Source organism: Protopterus annectens, chromosome 2.part1 (assembly GCF_019279795.1).
Source record: "Protopterus annectens isolate FY-2018-M chromosome 2.part1, PAN1.0, whole genome shotgun sequence".
In the NCBI taxonomy this organism is placed as follows: domain Eukaryota; kingdom Metazoa; phylum Chordata; order Ceratodontiformes; family Protopteridae; genus Protopterus; species Protopterus annectens.
This window is the reverse complement of record NC_056729.1, coordinates 1,840,161,403-1,840,184,600: the sequence shown is the minus strand read 5'-3', so window position 1 is coordinate 1,840,184,600 and position 23,198 is coordinate 1,840,161,403.

Sequence of the window (23,198 nt, the reverse complement as noted above, 5' to 3'; positions counted from 1 at the left end):
GTAGGAGACGGCCTGAGAGACTAAAGTCAGAAAATAAGATCAAAGGAAGACATAGATGAACACAGAAACACACATTCTTATGTAGATAAGGGCAATGCCAAAATAGCCCAGTCCTATTGTGTAAGGAGTAGGTCCTTCTTAGTCAAGAGCGTAGTTGGTTTACATTCAACGTATTAAGTTGTCTTATGTTTCTGCACTTGTGACTGTGTTTCACTGAACTGTTGCTTCATTTTATACTGGTTTTGCTGCTGGTACTGATTCATTCACCACTGGTATATTTTGCTTCGTCTGCCCTAAATGGCACAGGCTAGCTTCAGACTTGCAGAATCCAGACTATCACCTGAGCACTGAAACCAGCCATCTTACATTAAGGAGGCCTTCCCTGCACCCTTGTGGCAGAAGTGTGTAGCTCAGGACCCATCTGAGTTGGAGATCGCTGGAATAAAGGCTCTGTGAGGGGATTTTTATTGGTAAATTGTGTTAGAACTATTTACAGTCAAATGTATTTAAGCACCACATTTGCACATAGCTGCTCAACCCAAGGTCAGCAGGACTAAGACCGAATATCTGTATGTGAATGAGAGGGAGGACAGAGGAATGGTGAGAATGCAGGGACTAGAGATAGTGAATGTGGATGACTTTAAATACTTGGGATCAACAGTTCAGAGTAATGGTGAGTGTAGAAGAGAGGTGAAGAAGAGAGTACAGGTAGGATGGAGTGGGTGGAGAAGAGTGTTAGGAGTGATTTGTGACAGACGGGTACCAGTAAGAGGAAAGGGAAGGTCTACAAGTTGGTAGTGAGACCATCTATGTTATATGGGTTGGAGACACTGGCATTGATGAAAAGACAGGAGTCACAGCTGGAGGTGGCAGAGTTAAAGATGTTAAGATTTGCATTGGGTGTGACAAGGATGGACAGGCTTAGAAATGATAATATTAGAGGGTCAGCTCAGGTTGGACAGTTTGGAGACAAAGCCAGCAAGGTGAGATGGTGTTGGTCTGGACATGTGCTGAGGAGGGATGCTGGGTATATTGGGAAAAGGATGCTAAGGATGGAGCTGCCAGGTAAGAGGAAAAGAGGAAGGCCTAAGATAAGGTTTATGGATGTGGTGAGAGATGACATGCAGGTGGTTGGTGTGACATAGCAAGATACAGAGGACAGGAAAAAAATGGAAACAGATGATGCTCTGTGTCAACCCCTAATAGGAGCAGCCAAAAATAAAGAAGATTGTATGTAGCTGCTCACCATACAACAGAGGTTAGCAATGCCTTGTATAGATGAAAATGCCTAGAATCACATTTTTTCCCAGAACACCATTCAGTGAAACTCTTTCAGACTTCCTTGCTGCTCTGCACACTGTTGTTGTTCGGGCCACTTGGTTGCATACTGCTGCACTGCAGCAAGCTCAGCTAAGCACTGTCAGGTGTCGCTGCACTGCAGGAAGTTCAGCTAAGCACTGTCAGGTGTCGCTGCACTGCAGGAAGCTCAGCTAAGCACTGTCAGGTGTCGCTGCACTGCAGGAAGCTCAGCTAAGCACTGTCAGGTGTCGCTGCACTGCAGGAAGCTCAGCTAAGCACTGTCAGGTGTCGCTGCACTGCAGGAAGCTCAGCTAAGCACTGTCAGGTGTCGCTGCACTGCAGTAAGCTCAGCTAAGCACTGTCAGGTGTTGCTACACTGCAGGAAGCTCAGCTAAGCACTGTCAGGTGTCACTGCACTGCAGGAAGCTCAGCTAAGCACTGTCAGGTGTCGCTGCACTGCAGGAAGCTCAGCTAAGCACTGTTAGGTGTCGCTGCACTGCAGGAAGCTCAGCTAAGCACTGTCAGGTGTCGCTGCACTGCAGGAAGCTCAGCTAAGCACTGTCAGGTGTTGCTGCACTGCAGGAAGCTCAGCTAAGCACTGTCAGGTGTCGCTGCACTGCAGGAAGCTCAGCTAAGCACTGTCATGTGTCGCTGCACTGCAGGAAGCTCAGCTAAGCACTGGCAGGTGTCACTGCACTGCAGGAAGCTCAGCTAAGCACTGGCAGGTGTCGTTGCACTGCAGGAAGCTCAGCTAAGCACTGTCAGGTGTCGTTGCACTGCAGGAAGCTCAGCTAAGCACTGCCAAGCATCACCCCACTTTCTTTGCTAATCCTATATAGTATTAATTCCCCTTGCTAATCTAAGAGCAATAGCTGATCTTTTGCCCTCCCACGTACCAGGAATTACCTGCTGCTATGAGCAGTCATTTTCCTAACATTTCTCCAGCCAGCCTGATTGACATTGACATCCAGAGGCAATGTAGCAATTACGTTGTGTATACTGACAACCAACTGCTCCTAACGCAAACAAAAACAGTATGTAAGAAATTTCACTATACTATGAAACTTGAATCAGTTCTCTTATGTAAGAATAAACAGGATTTAAAAAGGTTGTCAGCTCACACACGTCTTGACCTACTCAAGGTAAAGTCAAGACACATAAACTCACATATGCAGAGGTACTCACCAAGACCATAGACCTCCCAAAATCAAACAACCCTCACATACTAGTACAAGGACAGAATCCACCAGTACACATAACAACATGTATAACAGTGTCTCAGCAATGAAGCCCCTAAGACAAAACACTTCAAAACCAAATTTTCCAGTCATAGGTGACTCAATACTGAGACACACAGACATCTCTCTCACCACACTGGACAAGGAGAAAGTCAAGGTCAGCTGACTGTCGGGTACCAGGATCTGCCAAGTCATGCACACACTGAAGTCACTCAGCAGCAATTACCGTTAGAACTCAGTACATGTTGGAGTGAATGACCTGAGACATACCACTCTGGATTATATGAAGAAAGAAATATAGAGCTCTCAGATTATGTGTCCCAGGCAGGTATTGCCGTAGTCCTAAGCAGCAGTCTACCTTCACCTTGGATGATGCCACAATACAGACAAAATGACTGACAAATAACTGGCTTAGCTTCTGGTGTCAGTCCAGGGGGGTCCAGTATCTGTCAGCCTGGGAAGACATGGTCAACGGACCTCGATACTTCACCAGAGATGGCCTTCACCTGTCTCAATAAGGCTTTTACTGACAAAGAGTCTTATAGGTTCATAGGTTCATAGGTTGGTACTAGGCTATCAGCCCTAGGGCCTATACAAGCCTAGTGATAACAATTTCCTTGCTATTTCTTCCCACAATATTTACTTCCCTGGATCCCTGTCTAGCAGGGCAACTGACGTGATCCCTAGGGTGAATTTCCTATCTTCCATCCAATCGTCAAGGTTCCTTTTGAAGAGGGCCAAGGAGGCGGTCTGTTTGACATGTATGGGCAGTCTATTCCAGAGTCTGGGGAGTCTCTGGGTCAGGAACCTATCCCTCCAGCATTTTTTGTTCATTGTGATGATAAGGTTTAGATCCCTGGAGCGTGTGGCTCTGAGGGACTGGGATTTCTTTAAGTGTAGCATGTCCAACAGCTCTGGGTTTGACATGGCCTTGTATGTTAAGCAGAGATCGCCTCTGAGTAGACGATATGCGACAGAGTATAGCTGGAGTTTTTTTTAGATGGTCAACACAGGGCATCTGCTTTAAGCCTGTGATTCTTTTAGTGAGGTGTTTCTGCGGCCTTTCCAGTTGTTGCAGATGTCTTGAGAGGTACATGCCAAATGGGGCGTTGTATTCTATAATGGGTCTAATGAGGGATGAGTACAGTGGGACAATGACCTACTTTTTTCTGGATGAAAAGCCCTTAATGATGAGGTGTGCCACATAGAAGGATTTCCAGACTGTTGTGGCGATGTGGTTATCGAAGGTGAGACCAATGTCCACCTGTGTCCCTAAGTCTCTCATCACACTTTCAGTGTTTAGTGTACTGCCCCCTATTTGGTAATTCATGGATACATGTTTTTTTCTTAAAGGGGATAACTATACATTTCTTTGCATTGAGCTTGAGTCCATGGCTCTGGCACCAAGCATCTGTTTCTGTAAGGCCCTTTTGTACAATATCCACATAATTTGGGGATTCAGTAATGGCTCCCAGTTTGCAGTCATCTGTGAACTTTGATAACCAGAGTCCCTTAGTGTTGGCCTGTACTTCAGAGAAGTAGATGCCAAGCAAGAGTGATCCCAGGACTGAACCCTGAGGTACTCCACTTGTCACTTGTCTGGAGCTGGATTTGTAGTCGGCTACTTTTACAGTGTGGGTTCTGTCAGTAAGCCAGTTGGCAACCCATCGAGTGATGTAGGGTTTAATGCCCAGCTTAGTAAGTTTATCTATGATTCCAGAGTGGGGGATGGTGTCAAAGGCCTTGGCGAGGTCCAGATAGGCTGTGTGGTCCACCTTACCCTCGTCCACAACTCTAAAGACGGATTCAAAGAAGTCAATCAGGTTCAGGAGACAAGATCAGCCCTTCACGAACCCAAACTGGGTAGGGTCCAGTGTTTGAAGGTTGCCTATGTCTTCGTTTATAAGTTCCATGATAATACGTTACATGGCCTTGCAGATCAGGCTTGTCAGACTGATGGAGCAGTAATTCCCAGGATCCACAGTGGATCCCCCCTTGTGGAGTGGGATAACTGTAGTTGTGCGCCCCTCAATAGGCATGAAGCCTAAGGTGAGGCTATAATTAAACATGACACTTAAGTGAGGTGCCATTTCATTTTGTAGTTCATGTAGTACACAGCCGAGGATGTCGTCTGGTCCCATGGATGCTGTATTCTTAGCCTCCCCCATAGAGCATTTTTTAAGCTATGTCAAAACAACAAACCTTCCAACATAGAAAAATACTCTAAAGAGAAACTTAGGGTCATACCCCTTAATGCTAGGGCCCTAAACAGCAAGCTTCACTCTCTGGAAGCACTCCTCACCTTGGAAGATGCTGATGTCTGTTCAGTCACTGAGACTTGATTCAAGGCTGTAGATAGTACTCTGGCCATGCAGGGCTAAAATGCCTTCCACACATTCAGACCCAAAATGAGCATGAAATAACCAAAGGTGGAGGTGTATCTATTTACAATACTATTCTATTTTGCAGCTCTTTTAGTAATGGAAAAATGAATTTGGCCACCTTCAATGACTATTTACTGCATTGATATATTAATGCTGATTTGTTTAACTTTTTACATGTACCAAACCCACTTATTCCTATCATTCAAGACCTTCCCAAAACACACAAGGCACCTTTTAATTCTCCCTTTAGACTCACAGTGGCTGGGAGGAACTGGATTACATCGACTTTTTCTATTTATATCAAGAAGCACTTGAGGCCATTGGTAGACAAGACTATTTATATACTGAGAAACTCTAAGCAGTTTCTACAAGATCTTTATGTATTTTTTGATATCCAGCCTATACATCAAGCATATATGTTTGTTACTTTAGATGTACAGTTGTTATTTAGTATAATTCCTAACCATTATGGACTGGAGGCATTGAATAACTATTTACTACATTTTAGTGAATATAACGATGTTTATTGATTTATTATGTTTATTCATGGAGATTGTTTAAGAGAATAATGTATTTTTATTTGATGGTTGTTATTACTTGCAAAATGATGGCGTGGCTATGGGCACATCTAGTGCCAATAGCTAGGCAACATTTTTATGGCTTGCTGGGAGGATGAGGCTATTATTAAGCATGCCAGGTTTAAGTTAAATTTATTATTTTATCAACGTTTTGTCGATTATTTATTTTTAGTATGGAATGGGAATGAAGATGAGCTACATGATTTCTTTTTGTATGTGAATAATTGTCTTCCTTTTTTGAAGTTTACTGTTTGTAAATGTTATAACATGATAAACTTTCTTGACATCAACATCACTAGATGCAGGAATGGGAACATCAGTACAGGTGTTTATAGGAAATCATGTTCTAGGAATAAATACCTACATAGACAGAGCATGCATCGGGGCCATGTTTTTTGGACTGTGGTAACAGGCCAGGGCATGAGGGTATCCTGACTCCATGCAGATGACAAAGACTTTGATTGGGAATCGTTGAGATTAGGTAATATGTTTAGAGATAAGAGTTACAAAGATAATGATGTGAAGAACACGAGCGGGAGTCCAGCAAAACCATACTTCATTAGAAGAGATAATATATTAGTGCCTACTGAACAAACCAAAAACAATGCCCTGAAGATGGCACTTCACTTTAGCAGTAACTGTAAGGGAATAACAGAAATTGTTAAAAGGTATTGGGATGTGTTAGTGGTTGAACCCATGGTTAGGAGTTTGGTGGGTGATACTCCGAAGTTCATATTCAAGAATAAAAAGAATATAAGGAGAATGTTATGCTATCCTAGGAAGATATGTAATGATATAAATAGAGGAATTTATTGTCCAGGCACAAAACCATGTAATTACTGCTCCTTCATAAGTCTATCTACTGAATTCTTACGTCCTGATAAAGGATATTTATATCAATTCCAAGCTTTAGCTGATTGTAGCACTAAGCATGTGGTTTACTTGGTGGTATGCCAGGAATGCTGAGCATTTTACTGAGTAAAACAGATAGAGAACTCAGAGCATGAATTAGAGAGCATTTGTGCCATGTGCACATCTCTTCTACAAATAATGCAGTGGGGAAACGTTAGTTAAAGAGACAGTAGCCATACATTTAAATTTATGGCAACAGAAGTACTATCAGAGAGTGAACGGATGAGTGATATTAAAACACATACAGAATCTGTTGGAGCCAGATGGATTATAATGATGTGTGCTAACAGAGGAAGTGTGTTAAATGGGTCTATATTATCATGTCAAAATGGCATTACAACGAATGCCGTTTCACCGACAAATAACCAGAGAATTGGCAATACAGCAAAAGCTCAGGTCAGTGATTTTTTTCCTAGGGAAAAACAATTGCTTGGCCATTGCCATGACAGTGCCCTTTACCATACTGTAGTGCAATCTTGGAATTGGTATATTTAGTTAGGGGGGTGTAGGGGGCGAAGCCCCCCACTTTGAAATCTTTCAACTGGTGTGTTGTGTGTTGTTGGTCTACCAATTTTTTTCCCTAGGAAAAAAAATCGGTGACCTGGGCTTTCGCTGATTTTGTAGTTTGCTGTTTATTTGTTGGCGAAACAGCATTCGCTGTAATGCCATTTTGACAAGATAATGTATACCCGGTTTAACGATAGGGGTCACTTAAGCCATTCAGGAAGTTAAAAGGGCTACGTTGATTAGTTAATTGATTAATTGTTGGCTTTATGTGTTTTGATTGGTTGCTTGATGTTTACAAATGTTGACTGTTTCATTTCTGTTATGGTCTGAAGAAGCATTAGACACATTGTGAAAGTGCTAACCTTTGGATTTATTAAAGCTCTGTTTTAACTTTTTTGACTGCCTGCTGTTTGTGAAGACTCGACCATGCCTTGGTATTTATTCCTTTTTACCTTTATGTGTATATTGTTGGATATTTCATTAAGGAATTCCTACACCCTAAGAGCAGTTTTTATTATTTTATTCTTTACTTAAGTGTAAAAAGGGTTACCAATTTGGCTTTAGAACATGACAAAGATCAATAAAATGACCATTTATATACTGACTGAGAAAATCTTTTGGAGCAGAACATGACTAACTGGTAGTTTATTTATATGCGATGCCAAATCATTTGAAAGTGATGGTCAATAAAATGTGCTTAAATACATTAAAGGTTATGGGTGTCAGACACAGTAATATAACCTGATTCAAAAATTGCATAGAACAAAAAATATTCCAGGAGATTTGGCAACAGCTCAGGAAAAGCTCACTCAGACTGCCACAACTTGCTCTGAAGGAAAGATTAGTTTGTTTTTGATTTCTTGTATTTTGTGTTGCTTTATTGCCTTCTCCTGTTTTGTATATTGTGATTTGTTTTCTTTACACTGTACTTTGCTTATATTCTGCTTTTAATTGCATATTTAAAGTAGGAAAGAGGTCACAGCTATCTCTATTGTAAGTCACACATAAATTAAAATTTTACTCACAGTCACACCCTGGTGCTGTTGTGTTTTTAATCACAAATGTCTTTCTAGCTACCTGTCCCTTATGTTAATTTGACAACATACCTCCTTCCCCTCTTCTTTTTCATTGGCCATTGTCAGTATCATTTTGTAAAATCATTCCCCTTCAACTATTTACATTTATTGGCCATCTCACTGTATTCTGTAGAACCAGGACACAAAGTGCCCACTCCCTTTCAATCGGTCTTGCTCTTTTAAAATTAGTTGCTTTCCACTTAGACAACTAAAGCTTAAGTGACCCTCTCTTTCATATCTAACTGCTTAGTGCACACAACAATGCTTGGGGTATTAACCCATTATTACATCTTCCCTTTAAAATCTGCGACATCTACTCCAAGACCACCAATTACTGCTGATCCCACATTCTGCCCATCAGTAGTCCTCTTGGGATTAGTGCTTTGGTTTTGCTCCTGGTAAGAAAAAGATCACAGGGGCATTATTTCCTGGGCACTGCTGATCACCAGAAAGCCTGATAACTGCCTCATAAGTGCCAGTTTGGAATTTGTGCTTATATTTTGCTTCTGGTGGGAGAAGGAGCAGAGTGCATAGATTCCTGACTCTTTTTGTTGGGAAGTGAGTGTCTGTGCTTGACCCTCCTGATTGGTCTGGTTGCTATTTAAGGTATCTACCACAAAAAGGCTACAACAAGCCTACAGACCCTTGCAACATCTGGGACATAACTGTGGATCACCAAACAGGCTGTGGCCTGCTTCTCATCTTGGGACTGGTGCTAATGTTTTGTTTCTGGTTAGAGAAAAAAAGCAAAGGAGCATTGTATCCCAGCAGAGTGAAACTGTGGTGAGACCACAACTAGTAGTAGTCGGGCAGTAGCCATACAGGTGACTCCCCTCTTTTCATAATTTTTTACATGCTAATTCTTTCTTTTCAGTACGTACTGTTTGATTTACTTTTTACTTCAGAATATCTGCCTAAATACTTTATTCATAAATCATCAGGATCTTCTTACTAGTTTCCCCTCAAATGTTTAGCAGTGTCTTGTATAGCCACAGGCACATTGAGTTGATATTTTTCCTGTAAATGCATTATTGAAATTTAACCAATACCTAGTTGCACACAGAACAACTAGTTTGCAGTGGCAAGCACTGCTCCCAGAGTTGCAAACCAGATGCTCATGACTTTACTTTATATTCTCACTTGACTGTCTAATCAGCAAAAAAGGGTTTGTTGCCATTGATATAATCTTTCCACTGTCTCCATTACCAACTTGGTGGATATGGGCATCCTAAGACAATGTAGAATTTGCCTCATGTTTACTGATGACCAGTTAATTCTCAAACAAATGGACATGGCGTGTGGAAGATGTATTTTCACAATGTCACTGAAGGCAAAGCTCTCACATAAAAGCACTCCTAAAGTTAATAAGGTTGTCAGTAGCACACACACATCACCCATCATCACATACAATTCAGAACAGACACATAGACCTACCTATGCTGAAGCATTTAAATGTAACCTTCCTAAACCCCAAAGAACTCCAAGATGAAGTACACATACACTGCCTCAGCAACCCCTAATGCACTCTTTCTAAACAACACCCACATCAACACATACAGCCACATCTCATAGAGCCTCTACTTCTAAGGCCATAATGCAAGCCACCACACAATCCAACATTCTGGTCATTGGAGACTCCATTGTGAGACACACTGATGTCCCTCTCACTAGGCTGAGTAAGGAGAAAGTCACAGTCAGTTGCTTATCAGGTGCCAGGATCCACCACATAATGAACACACTTGGGTCATTGAACCATAATTACCAATATGACTCAGTCATAGTCCATGTGGGTGTAAATGACCAGCAATGCACCTCCTTAAGCTAAATGAAGAAAGACATGATGGAGCTCTCAGAATATGTGTCACAGGCTGGTATGAGCCTAGCACTGAGCACCACTTTAGCTTCTCCAAAGATGATGCCACAATATGAACAAAAGATGAATGACTTTAAAAACTGGCTTAGTTCCTGGTGTCATTCTAAGGGGGAGCAATATTTGTCAGCATGGAATGAGATGGTTAGCAGACCACACTGCTTTGCCAGAGATGATCTGCACCTCTCCCCTCTAGGCTTTTGAATATTAGCTAAAACATTGTCCACCCCAATAATGCCTTTTTTGGCAATGCCAAACTAAAAGTACTTCTGTCATAGCAAATCAAAACCAAGAACATCTAAAGGTATTACTGCTTAATGCTAGGAGTCTAAACAAAAAACTCCACTCCCTAGAAGCTCTCTTTACCCTAGAGAATCCTGATATCTGTGCGGTCACTGAGACATTGTTTAAAGCTGTGGAAAGCACACAAACAGTGCAAGGTTATAACTCCTTCTGCACATTCAGACCAGCTACTACACAGGAACTAAAAATGGAGGTGTCTCGATTTACATCAAAAATAAATATACCTCAAGACTGGTCAAACAGGACAATGCACTTAATGTACTACATGTCCAAATCACCATAGTAAAAATCCAATACCACTTCCTTGCAAGCTATAAGTCTCCCTCTATGACCCGTGAAATCCATACCTTGCATTTAAACTTATTGGAAACACTCACCTTCCAACCCAATACCATACTCATGGGTGTCTTTAATTACCCCACTATTTACTGGGAATCATATACGACACCAAACGTGCAGGCACAAAAATTGCTGGATTTTGTAAACACAATCTCCCTGGACCAGATTGTGGTCTGCACTCTTGTGGGAGAAGAAGCTGGACTCTGCCCTTCTGAGCTGGGAATTTCTGGTTAAAGGTTTATAGTGCCTGAATATTTGAACTGTATCTTACTGAAATTGGTACACCTTGTTTGCTGTAGCATAGACTAGATCCAGGCCTGCTGAATCTAGCTTTGTTTATATGCTTGTTGTTTGTTTGCTTGTTATTTCCCTGGAACGCTAATTCCACCTAATATGCGGCTTCTCAGCGCTTCTGTGGATCACTAGTGATATTTGCATTGCTTACTGTACTTATTTCCTTGTTTCACTTGAAAGAAAGTTACTGTTTGTCGTTTTTGCATTTAAGTTACCTGTAACACATTGCACTTAAGTTACCTGGCATTTGCTCACTAAAGCAATTATATAAGTCAGCACTAAAAATTAAAAGCACTACACCCTCACTCCCCACTGGCCCTGGTTTTCAATTATTAAGGAATTCCCAATATTATTCTAGCATGTCCAAAGGTCAGTTGTCAATCTCCTCTCGGTCCAGCTGGTGAATCTGGGAATCTTGAGGCAATGTTACAACTGCCTCATGTACACAGACAACCCTCTCCTCCTCCCAACAAATTCCAACACATGTGAGAGATGCAACCATATAGCCAAACTGGAGGCTAAGCTCTCTCAACCCAGTACTGGCATAACCAGTCAGGAAGAGAAGGAAACCACACTCACTACAATTCCAGTCTCACATAGACCTACCACGACAGCAAACCAAACACATAATCACACAAAAACATACTTGGAGGCTCTAAATAAAGATCTGCCAAAGCAGCAGAGACCTCCAAAGCAGACACCCAAGCAGCTGCTACCCCAAATCAAAACACGTGCAACACATATCTCACAAAGTCAGTGTGCCAAACAGTCACAGCCCTTAAGACTAAACAACACACCTGATACACTTGTAATAGGTGACTCTATCGTCAGGCACACCGACGTCCCGCTCAACAGGCTGAACAAGGAGAGGGTCATGGTGAGCAGCCTGTCGGGCGCTAGGATCTGTCACATAACACAAGCACTCAGGTCACTCCAAGGCAAGTACAAATATGACTCAGTCATTGTCCATGCTGGTGTGAATGACCTGAGACGTACCTCCCTGGACTACATGAAAAGAGACATAAAGGAGCTCTCTGAGCATGTAGCCCAGGCCGGTATGACCCTGACCTTGAGTAGCATCTTACCCTCACCAAGAATGATGCCACAATATGAAGACAAGATGATCAATTTCAACAATTGGCTTAAGTACTGGTGTCATTCAAAGGGGATCCAATGCCTGTCAGCTTGGGATGATATGCTCAACAAGCCACGATGCTTTGCTAGGGACGGCTTGCACCTGTCACCCCTGGGCTTTCGGATATTGGCAAAGGCTCTTGCTACCCCCATAGTGCCTTTTTTAGGCAAGGCTCAAAAGACAAACCCACCTCCATAGGTATCACAAGGGATAAGAAACTAAGAGTAATGCTACTCAACGCCAGAAGTCTGAACCTCAAGATGCACGCACTCGAAACTCTCCTTAGCATGGAGAACATAGATATCTGTGCAGTAACAGAAACCTGGTTCAGGGCTCCGAGAGCACCCCAGCACTACCAGGTTATACCTCATACCATGCTTTTCGCCCCAAAACTTGGACCGAACCACAAAAGGAGGGGGAGTATCGATATTCATCAAAGATACCCACACCTCCAGGTTGGTGGCAAAGCACGAAGCATCAGAGACTATCCATGTGCAACTAACAGTGGGTAAAACTGCCTTCCAGTTTATAGCCTGCTACAGACCACCATCCCAAACCCAGGAACCCCACTTGGCCTTCCTGAGAACACTGGAAAATATGAAGGTCTCTCCAAACACCATTATATTGGGCGACTTCAACTACCCAAACATAGACTGGGAGCATTACTCTAGCTCCAACACCCTAGCCCAAAGGTTCCTAGAATTTATAAACTCAAATGCTATGGAACAACTTGTTACCACTCCCACAAGAGGGGAAAACATACTGGACCTGATCATCACCAACATGGGGACTCTATGCTCCAGACCAGAAGTGTATCCTTCACTGGTAAGATCAGACCATAAACTAATCTCACTGGATATTCACATCCCGACCCCACCCGCTGCCCAGAAAACCACAGTGAAAAACTTCTCTAAAGCAAATTTCACACTCCTCAAAACTGAGGCAGAATCCTTCAAAGCCCCCGGGCCTTTGGAAAATATGGCCCAGGCCGCAGAATCCTTTATAAACGCATTCTATGAACACCTTCAGGAATGCATGGATCATGCGATCCCAAATAAAACCAAGACCCAATCCTCCAAAGGCAGACATCCTGTCTGGTGGACCCCAGCCATAAACAAACTATACAATAGAAGGAGGAAGCTACTAAATGATAGAGCAAAATCCCAAAAAGGGAAGGCATCACTGATCAGTATTAGCATAAAACTACGGGCACACATAAAATTGTCTAAGGCTAGCTTCGAGAGAAAAATTGCACAGGACACTAAGGATAATCACAAGGCTTTCTTTAGTTATGTTAGGAACCTGGGTGGTAATTCCCAGATATGCTCAGAATTAGTCCAATATGACAAAAAATACACCGAACCCACAGACATTGCCAACATCCTAGCTGACAGGTTCAGCACAAAGTCCCCCCCCCCTCCCCACCAAAAGGGCAAATATCTATCCCAGCAGAGTGCTGCCCCACTGACATCTCAGATGCTCAGGTAAGAGCCGCCCTCTCCAAAGCAAAAAACACAGCATCAATGGGACCAGATGGTATCCCGGGCTGCGTCCTACATGAACTCCAAGAAGAGCTAAACCCAAACATAAAACTACTGTTCAAACTCAGCCTTACTACAGGATATGTGCCCAAAGAGTGGCGTACAGCAACAGTGGTCCCTCTCCATAAAGGTGGTGCCTCAACGAATCCTGGAAACTATCTCCCCATAAGCCTGACTAGCTTGGTCTGCAAAGCTATGGAAAGGATCAACATGGACCTCATAAATAAAGATATTGGGAACCTACAAACACTGGATCCTACCCAGTTTGGCTTTGTTAAGGGAAGATCCTGCCTCTTAAACCTGGTTGATTTCTTTGAAACAGTCACCAAGGCCATTGATGAGGGGAAGGTGGTCCACACAGCCTACCTGGACCTCGCAAAAGCCTTCGATACAATACCCCACTCGGGCATTATAGATACGCTCACCATCTTAAATATAAACCCCCATGTCACTAGATGGATTGCAAACTGGCTCAAGGACAGAACCCACATGGTTAGAATTGCTGGAGCCATGTCAGACTCCAAACCAGTTACAACTGGTATCCCACAAGGCTCAGTCCTGGGACCTCTCTTGTTCGGTATATATTTCTCGGAGGTACAGGCCAACACAGAAGGACTGTGGCTGACCAAGTTCGCAGATGACTGCAAACTGGGCACCATAATCGACTCTTCAGTTGACACAAGCATCCTCCAAAAGGACCTCATAGAACAGACAACTGGTGCCAGAGCCATGGCCTCAAGCTAAATGCCAAAAAGTGTATAGTCATCCCCTTTGGCAAAAACAAAGTGCCCACAAATTACCACATAGGTGGTAATCCATTAAGTACAGAAGAAGTAATTAGGGACCTGGGGACCCAAGTTGATAGCAATCTCTCATTTGACAACCACGTGGCCAAAGTGGTTAGAAAAACATTTTATATAGCCCACCTAATCATGAAGGGATTCACATCTAGATCAGAGGAGGTCATCGTGCCTCTTTACTCATCCCTCATCAGGCCCATAATTGAGTACAATGCCCCTTTTGGGATGTACCTTACCAGACACCTGCTGCAACTGGAAAGACCCCAAAAGTACCTCACCAAGAGGATCAAAGGGCTCAAACAGATGCCATATGCTGCCCGGTTAAAGAAACTCCAGCTCTACTCAGTGGCATACCGCCTGTTCAGAGACGATCTGTGCCTGATGTATAAAGCCATGTCAAACCCGAAATTAATGGACATGCTGCACCTCAGAAAATCCAAATCCCATTGAGCTACGCGCTCGAGAGACTTGAACTTCAGCACTGAAATAAATAGGACATGCTGGAGGGACAGATTCATAACCCAGAGGCTCCCTTCACTCTGGAATAAAATCCCAGTCCAGGTTAGGCAGAGTCCCTCATTGACTCTCTTCAAGAGGAATCTTGATGAGTGGATGGGAGATCGTAGGTTTACCCCGGGTATCACTTCTGTGTCACTGTTAGACAGAAGCACAGTATACCAACCTCGAAAAAGGGCATAGCAAAACAAATTTAAAATGGGTGGCAAAAGCCAAACACATTCTGACTAGCCTTATAAATGCCCTAGGGCGGATAGCTTAGTATGAACCTATGAAGCTATGAACCGAATACACCAACAAGGGGTGCAACCATACAGGATTTGGTCCTCACTAATATGAGAGAGTGCTGCACACCCCTACTACAATGTGTTCCCTGCAGCTATACTGTATCTGGTTCTCACTAATATGGGGGAGTGTGCTGCACACCCCCTACTACAATGTCTTCCCTGCAGCTATACTCTATCTGGTCCTCACTAATATGGGAGAGTGTGCTGCACACCCCCTACTACAATGTCTTCCCTGCAGCTATACTGTATCTGGTCCTCACTAATATGGGAGAGTGAGCTGCACACCCCCTACTACAATGTCTTCCCTGCAGCTATACTGTATCTGGTCCTGACTAATATGGTAGAGTGTGCTGCACATCCCCTACTACAATGTTTTCCCTGCAGCTATACTGTATCTGGTCCTCACTAATATGGGATAGTGTGCTGCACATCCCCTACTACAATGTCTTCCCTGCAGCTATACTGTATCTGGTCCTCACTAATATGGGAGGGTGTGCTGCACATCCCCTACTACAATGTCTTCCCTGCATATATACTGTATCTGGTCCTCACTAATATGGGGGAGTGTGCTGCACATCCCCTACTACAATATCTTCCCTGCAGCTATACTGTATCTGGTCCTCACTAATATGGGAGAGTGTGCTGCACATCCCCTACTACAATGTCTTCCATGCAGCTATACTGGATCTGGTCCTCACTAATATTGGAGAGTGTGCTGCACATCCCCTACTGCAATGTCTTCCCTGCAGCTATACTGTATCTGGTCCTCACTAATATGGGAGAGTGCTGCACATCCCCTACTACAATGTCTTCCCTGTAGCTATACTGTATCTGGTCCTCACTAATATGGGAGAGTGTGCTGCACATCCCCTACTACAATGTGTTCCCTGCAGCTATACTGTATCTGGTCCTCACTAATATGGGAGAGTGTGCTGCACATCCGCTACTACAACGTCTTCCCTACAGCTATACTGTATCTGGTCCTCACTAATATGGGAGAGTGCTGCACATCCCCTACTACAATGTCTTCCCTGTAGCTATACTGTATCTGGTCCTCACTAATATGGGAGAGTGCTGCACATCCCCTACTACAATGTGTTCCCTGCAGCTATACTGTATCTGGTCCTCACTAATATGGGAGAGTGTGCTGCACATCCGCTACTACAATGTCTTCCCTACAGCTATACTGTATCTGGTCCTCACTAATATGGGAGAGTGCTGCACATCCCCTACTACAATGTCTTCCCTGCAGCTATACTGTATCTGGTCCTCACTAATATGGGAGAGATTGCTAGACATCCTCTACTACAATGTCTTCCCTGCCGCTATACTGTATCTGGTCCTCAGTAATATGGGAGAGCGTGCTTCACATCCCCTGCTACAATGTCTTCCCTGCAGCTATACTGTATCTGGTCCTCACTAATGTGGGAGAGTGTGCTGCACATCCCCTACTACTATGTCTTCCCTGCAGCTATACTGTATCTGGTCCTCACTAATATGGGAGAGATTGCTAGACATCCTCTACTACAATGTCTTCCCTGCAGCTATACTGTATCTGGTCCTCAGTAATATGGGAGAGCGTGCTGCACATCCCCTACTACAATGTCTTCCCTGCAGCTATACTGAATCTGGTCCACACTAATATGGGAGAGTGCTTCACATCCCCTGCTACAATGTCTTCACTGCAGCTATACTGTATCTGGTCCTCACTAATGTGGGAGAGTGTGCTGCACATCCCCTACTACAATGTCTTCCCTGCAGCTATACTGTATCTGGTCCTCACTAATATGGGAGAGTGCTGCACATCCCCTACTAGAATGTCTTCCCTGCAGCTATACTGTATCTGGTCCTCACTAATATGGGAGAGTGTGCTGCACATCCCCTACTACAATGTCTTCCCTGCAGCTATACTGTATCTGGTCCTCACTAATATGGGAGAGTGTGCTGCACATCCCCTACTACAATGTCTTCCCTGCAGCTATACTGTATCTGGTCCTCACTAATATGGGAGAGTGCTGCACATCCCCTACTACAATGTCTTCCCTGCAGCTATACTGTATTTGGTCCTCACTAATATGGGAGAGTGCTGCACATCTCCTACTACAATGTCTTTCCTGCAGCTATACTGTATCTGGTCCTCACTAATATGGAAGAGTGTGCTGCACATCCCCTACTACAATGTCTTCCCTGCAGCTATGCTGTATCTGGTCCTCACTAATATGGGAGAGTGTGCTGCACATCTCCTACTACAATGTGTTCCCTGCAGCTATACTGTATCTGGTCTTCACTAATATGGGAGAGTGTGCTGCACATCCCCTACTACAATGTCTTTACTGCAGCTATACTGTATCTGGCCCTCACTAACATGGGAGAGTGTGCTGCACATCCCCTACTACAATGTCTTCCCTGCAGCTATACTGGATCTGGTCCTCACTAATATGGGAGAGTGTGCTGCACATCCCCTACTACAATGTCTTTACTGCAGCTATACTGGATCTGGTCCTCACTAATATGGGAGAGTGTGCTGCACATCCCCTACTACAATGTCTTCCCTGCAGCTATACTGTATCTGGTCCTCACTAACATGGGAGAGTGTGCTGCACATCCCCTACTACAATGTCTTCCCTGCAGCTATACTGGATCTGGTCCTCACTAATATGGGAGAGTGTGCTGCACATCCCCTACTACAATGTCTTTACTGCAGCTATACTGGATCTGGTCCTCACTAATATGGGAGAGTGCTGCACATCCCCTACTACAATGTCTTCCCTGCAGCTATACTGTATCTGGTCCTCACTAATATGGGAGAGTGCTGCACATCCCCTACTACAATGTCTTCCCTGCAGCTATACTGTATCTGGTCCTCACTAATATGGGAGAGTGCTGCACATCCCCTACTACAATGTCTTCCCTGCAGCTATACTGTATCTGGTCCTCACTAATATGGGAGAGTGTGCTGCACAAAACCTAGTGTAATGTCTTCTCTGCAGCTATACTGTATCTGGTCCTCACTAATATGGGAGAGTGTGCTGCATGTCCCATATTACAATGTCTTCCCTGCAGCTATAGTGTACCTGGTCCTCACTAATATGGGAGAGTGCTGCACATCCCCTACTACAATGTCTTCCCTACAGCTATACTGTATTTGGTCCTCACTAATATAGGAGATTGCTGCACATCTCCTACTACAAAGTCTTCCCTGCAGCTATACTGTATCTGGTCCTCACTAATATGGGAGAGTGCTGCACATCCCCTACTACAATGTCTTCCCTGCAGCTATACTGTATCTGGTCCTCACTAATATGGGAGAGTGTGCTGCACATCCCCTACTACAATGTCTTCCCTGCAGCTATACTGTATCTGGTCCTCACTAATATGGGAGAGTGCTGCACATCCTCTACTACAATGTCTTCCCTGCAGCTATACTGTATCTGGTCCTCACTAATATGGGAGAGTGCTGCACATCCCCTACTACAATGTCTTCCCTGCAGCTATACTGTATCTGGTCCTCACTAATATGGGAGAGTGCTGCACATCCCCTACTACAATGTCTTCCCTGCAGCTATACTGTATCTGGTCCTCACTAATATGGGAGAGTGCTGCACATCCCCTACTACAATGTCTTCCTGCAGCTATACTGTATCTGGTCCTCACTAATATGGGAGAGTGCTGCACATCCCCTACTACAATGTCTTCCCTGCAGCTATACTGTATCTGGTCCTCACTAATATGGGAGAGTGCTGCACATCCCCTACTACAATGTCTTCCCTGCAGCTATACTGTATCTGGTCCTCACTAATATGGGAGAGTGCTGCACATCCCCTACTACAATGTCTTCCCTGCAGCTATACTGTATCTGGTCCTCACTAATATGGGAGAGTGCTGCACATCCCTACTACAATGTCTTCCCTGCAGCTATACTGTATCTGGTCCTCACTAATATGGGAGAGTGCTGCACATCCCCTACTACAATGTCTTCCCTGCAGCTATACTGTATCTGGTCCTCACTAATATGGGAGAGTGCTGCACATCCCCTACTACAATGTCTTCCCTGCAGCTATACTGTATCTGGTCCTCACTAATATGGGAGAGTGCTGCACATCCCCTACTACAATGTCTTCCCTGCAGCTATACTGTATCTGGTCCTCACTAATATGGGAGAGTGTGCTGCACATCCCCTACTACAATGTCTTCCCTGCAGCTATACTGTATCTGGTCCTCACTAATATGGGAGAGTGCTGCACATCCCCTACTACAATGTCTTCCCTGCAGCTATACTGTATCTGGTCCTCACTAATATGGGAGAGTGCTGCACATCCCCTACTACAATGTCTTCCCTGCAGCTATACTGTATCTGGTCCTCACTAATATGGGAGAGTGCTGCACATCCCCTACTACAATGTCTTCCCTGCAGCTATACTGTATCTGGTCCTCACTAATATGGGAGAGTGCTGCACATCCCCTACTACAATGTCTTCCCTGCAGCTATACTGTATCTGGTCCTCACTAATATGGGAGAGTGCTGCACATCCCCTACTACAATGTCTTCCCTGCAGCTATACTGTATCTGGTCCTCACTAATATGGGAGAGTGCTGCACATCCCCTACTACAATGTCTTCCCTGCAGCTATACTGTATCTGGTCCTCACTAATATGGGAGAGTGTGCTGCACATCCCCTACTACAATGTCTTCCCTGCAGCTATACTGTATCTGGTCCTCACTAATATGGGAGAGTGCTGCACATCCCCTACTACAATGTCTTCCCTGCAGCTATACTGTATCTGGTCCTCACTAATATGGGAGAGTGCTGCACATCCCCTACTACAATGTCTTCCTGCAGCTATACTGTATCTGGTCCTCACTAATATGGGAGAGTGTGCTGCACATCCCCTACTACAATGTCTTCCCTGCAGCTATACTGTATCTGGTCCTCACTAATATGGGAGAGTGCTGCACATCCCTACTACAATGTCTTCCCTGCAGCTATACTGTATCTGGTCCTCACTAATATGGGAGAGTGCTGCACATCCCCTACTACAATGTCTTCCCTGCAGCTATACTGTATCTGGTCCTCACTAATATGGGAGAGTGCTGCACATCCCCTACTACAATGTCTTCCCTGCAGCTATACTGTATCTGGTCCTCACTAATGTGGGAGAGTGCTGCACATCCCCTACTACAATGTCTTCCCTGCAGCTATACTGTATCTGGTCCTCACCAACATGGGAGAGTGCTGCACATCCCCTACTACAATGTCTTTCCTGAAGCTATACTGTATCTGGTCCTCACTAATATGGGAGAGTGCTGCACATCCCCTACTACAATGTCTTCCCTGAAGCTATACTGTATCTGGTCCTCACTAATATGGGAGAGTGCTGCTGCACATCCCCATTACAATGTCTTCACTGCAGCTATACTGTATCTGGTCCTCACTAATATGGGAGAGTGTGCTGCACATCCCCTACTACAATGTCTTCCCTGCAGCTATACTGTATCTGGTCCTCACTAATATGGGAGAGTGCTGCACATCCCCTACTACAATGTCTTCCCTGCAGCTATACTGTATCTGGTCCTCACTAATATGGGAGAGTGCTGCACATCCCCTACTACAATGTCTTCCTGCAGCTATACTGTATCTGGTCCTCACTAATATGGGAGAGTGTGCTGCACATCCCCTACTACAATGTCTTCCCTGCAGCTATACTGTATCTGGTCCTCACTAATATGGGAGAGTGCTGCACATCCCCTACTACAATGTCTTCCCTGCAGCTATACTGTATCTGGTCCTCACTAATATGGGAGAGTGCTGCACATCCCCTACTACAATGTCTTCCCTGCAGCTATACTGTATCTGGTCCTCACTAATATGGGAGAGTGCTGCACATCCCCTACTACAATGTCTTCCCTGCAGCTATACTGTATCTGGTCCTCACTAATATGGGAGAGTGCTGCACATCCCCTACTACAATGTCTTCCCTGCAGCTATACTGTATCTGGTCCTCACTAATATGGGAGAGTGCTGCACATCCCCTACTACAATGTCTTCCCTGCAGCTATACTGTATCTGGTCCTCACTAATATGGGAGAGTGCTGCACATCCCCTACTACAATGTCTTCCCTGCAGCTATACTGTATCTGGTCCTCACTAATATGGGAGAGTGCTGCACATCCCCTACTACAATGTCTTCCCTGCAGCTATACTGTATCTGGTCCTCACTAATATGGGAGAGTGCTGCACATACCCTACTACAATGTCTTCCCTGCAGCTATACTGTATCTGGTCCTCACTAATATGGGAGAGTGCTGCACATCCCCTACTACAATGTCTTCCCTGCAGCTATACTGTATCTGGTCCTCACTAATATGGGAGAGTGCTGCACATCCCCTACTACAATGTCTTCCCTGCAGCTATACTGTATCTGGTCCTCACTAATATGGGAGAGTGCTGCACACCCCCTACTACAATGTCTTCCCTGCAGCTATACTGTATCTGGTCCTCACTAATATGGGAGAGTGCTGCACATCCCCTACTACAATGTCTTCCCTGCAGCTATACTGTATCTGGTCTTCAGTAATATGGGAGAGTGCTGCACATACCCTACTACAATGTGTTCCCTGCAGCTATACTGTATCTGGTCCTCACTAATATTGGAGAATGCTGCACATCCCTTACTACAATGTCTTCCCTGCAGCTATACTGTATCTGGTCCACACTAATATGGGAGAGTGCTGCACATCCCCTACTACAATGTCTTCCCTGCAGCTATACTGTATCTGGTCCTCACTAATATGGGAGAGTGCTGCACATCCCCTACTACAATGTCTTCCCTGCAGCTATACTGTATCTGGTCCTCACTAATATGGGAGAGTGCTGCACATCCCCTACTACAATGTCTTCCCTGCAGCTATACTGTATCTGGTCCTCACTAATATGGGAGAGTGTGCTGCACATCCCCTACTACAATGTCTTCCCTGCAGCTATACTGTATCTGGTCCTCACTAATATGGGAGAGTGCTGCACATCCCCTACTACAATGTCTTCCTGCAGCTATACTGTATCTGGTCCTCACTAATATGGGAGAGTGCTGCACATCCCCTACTACAATGTCTTCCCTGCAGCTATACTGTATCTGGTCCTCACTAATATGGGAGAGTGCTGCACATCCCCTACTACAATGTCTTTCCTGCAGCTATACTGTATCTGGTCCTCACTAATATGGGAGAGTGCTGCACATCCCCTACTACAATGTCTTCCCTGCAGCTATACTGTATCTGGTCCTCACTAATATGGGAGAGTGCTGCACATCCCTACTACTATGTCTTCCCTGCAGCTATACTGTATCTGGTCCTCACTAATATGGGAGAGTGCTGCACATCCCCTACTACAATGTCTTCCCTGCAGCTATACTGTATCTGGTCCTCACTAATATGGGAGAGTGCTGCACATCCCCTACTACAATGTCTTCCCTGCAGCTATACTGTATCTGGTCCTCACTAATATGGGAGAGTGCTGCACATCCCCTACTACAATGTCTTCCCTGCAGCTATACTGTATCTCGTCTTCACTAATATGGGAGAGTGCTGCACATCCCTACTATAATGTCTTCCCTGCAGCTATACTGTACCTGGTCCTCACTAATGTCAGAGAGTGCTGCACATCCCCTACTACAATGTCTTCCCTGCAGCTATACTGTATCTGGTCCTCACTAATATGGGAGAGTGCTGCACATCCCCTACTACAATGTCTTCCCTGCAGCTATACTGTATCTGGTCCTCACTAATATGGGAGAGTGCTGCACATATCCTACTACAATGTCTTCCCTGCAGCTATACTGTATCTGGTCCTCACTAATATGGGAGAGTGCTGCACATCCCCTACTACAATGTCTTCCCTGCAGCTATACTGTATCTGGTCCTCACTAATATGGGAGAGTGCTGCACATCCCCTACTACAATGTCTTCCCTGCAGCTATACTGTATCTGGTCCTCACTAATATGGGAGAGTGCTGCACATCCCCTACTACAATGTCTTCCCTGCAGCTATACTGTATCTGGTCCTCACTAATATGGGAGAGTGTGCTGCACATCCCCTACTACAATGTCTTCCCTGCAGCTATA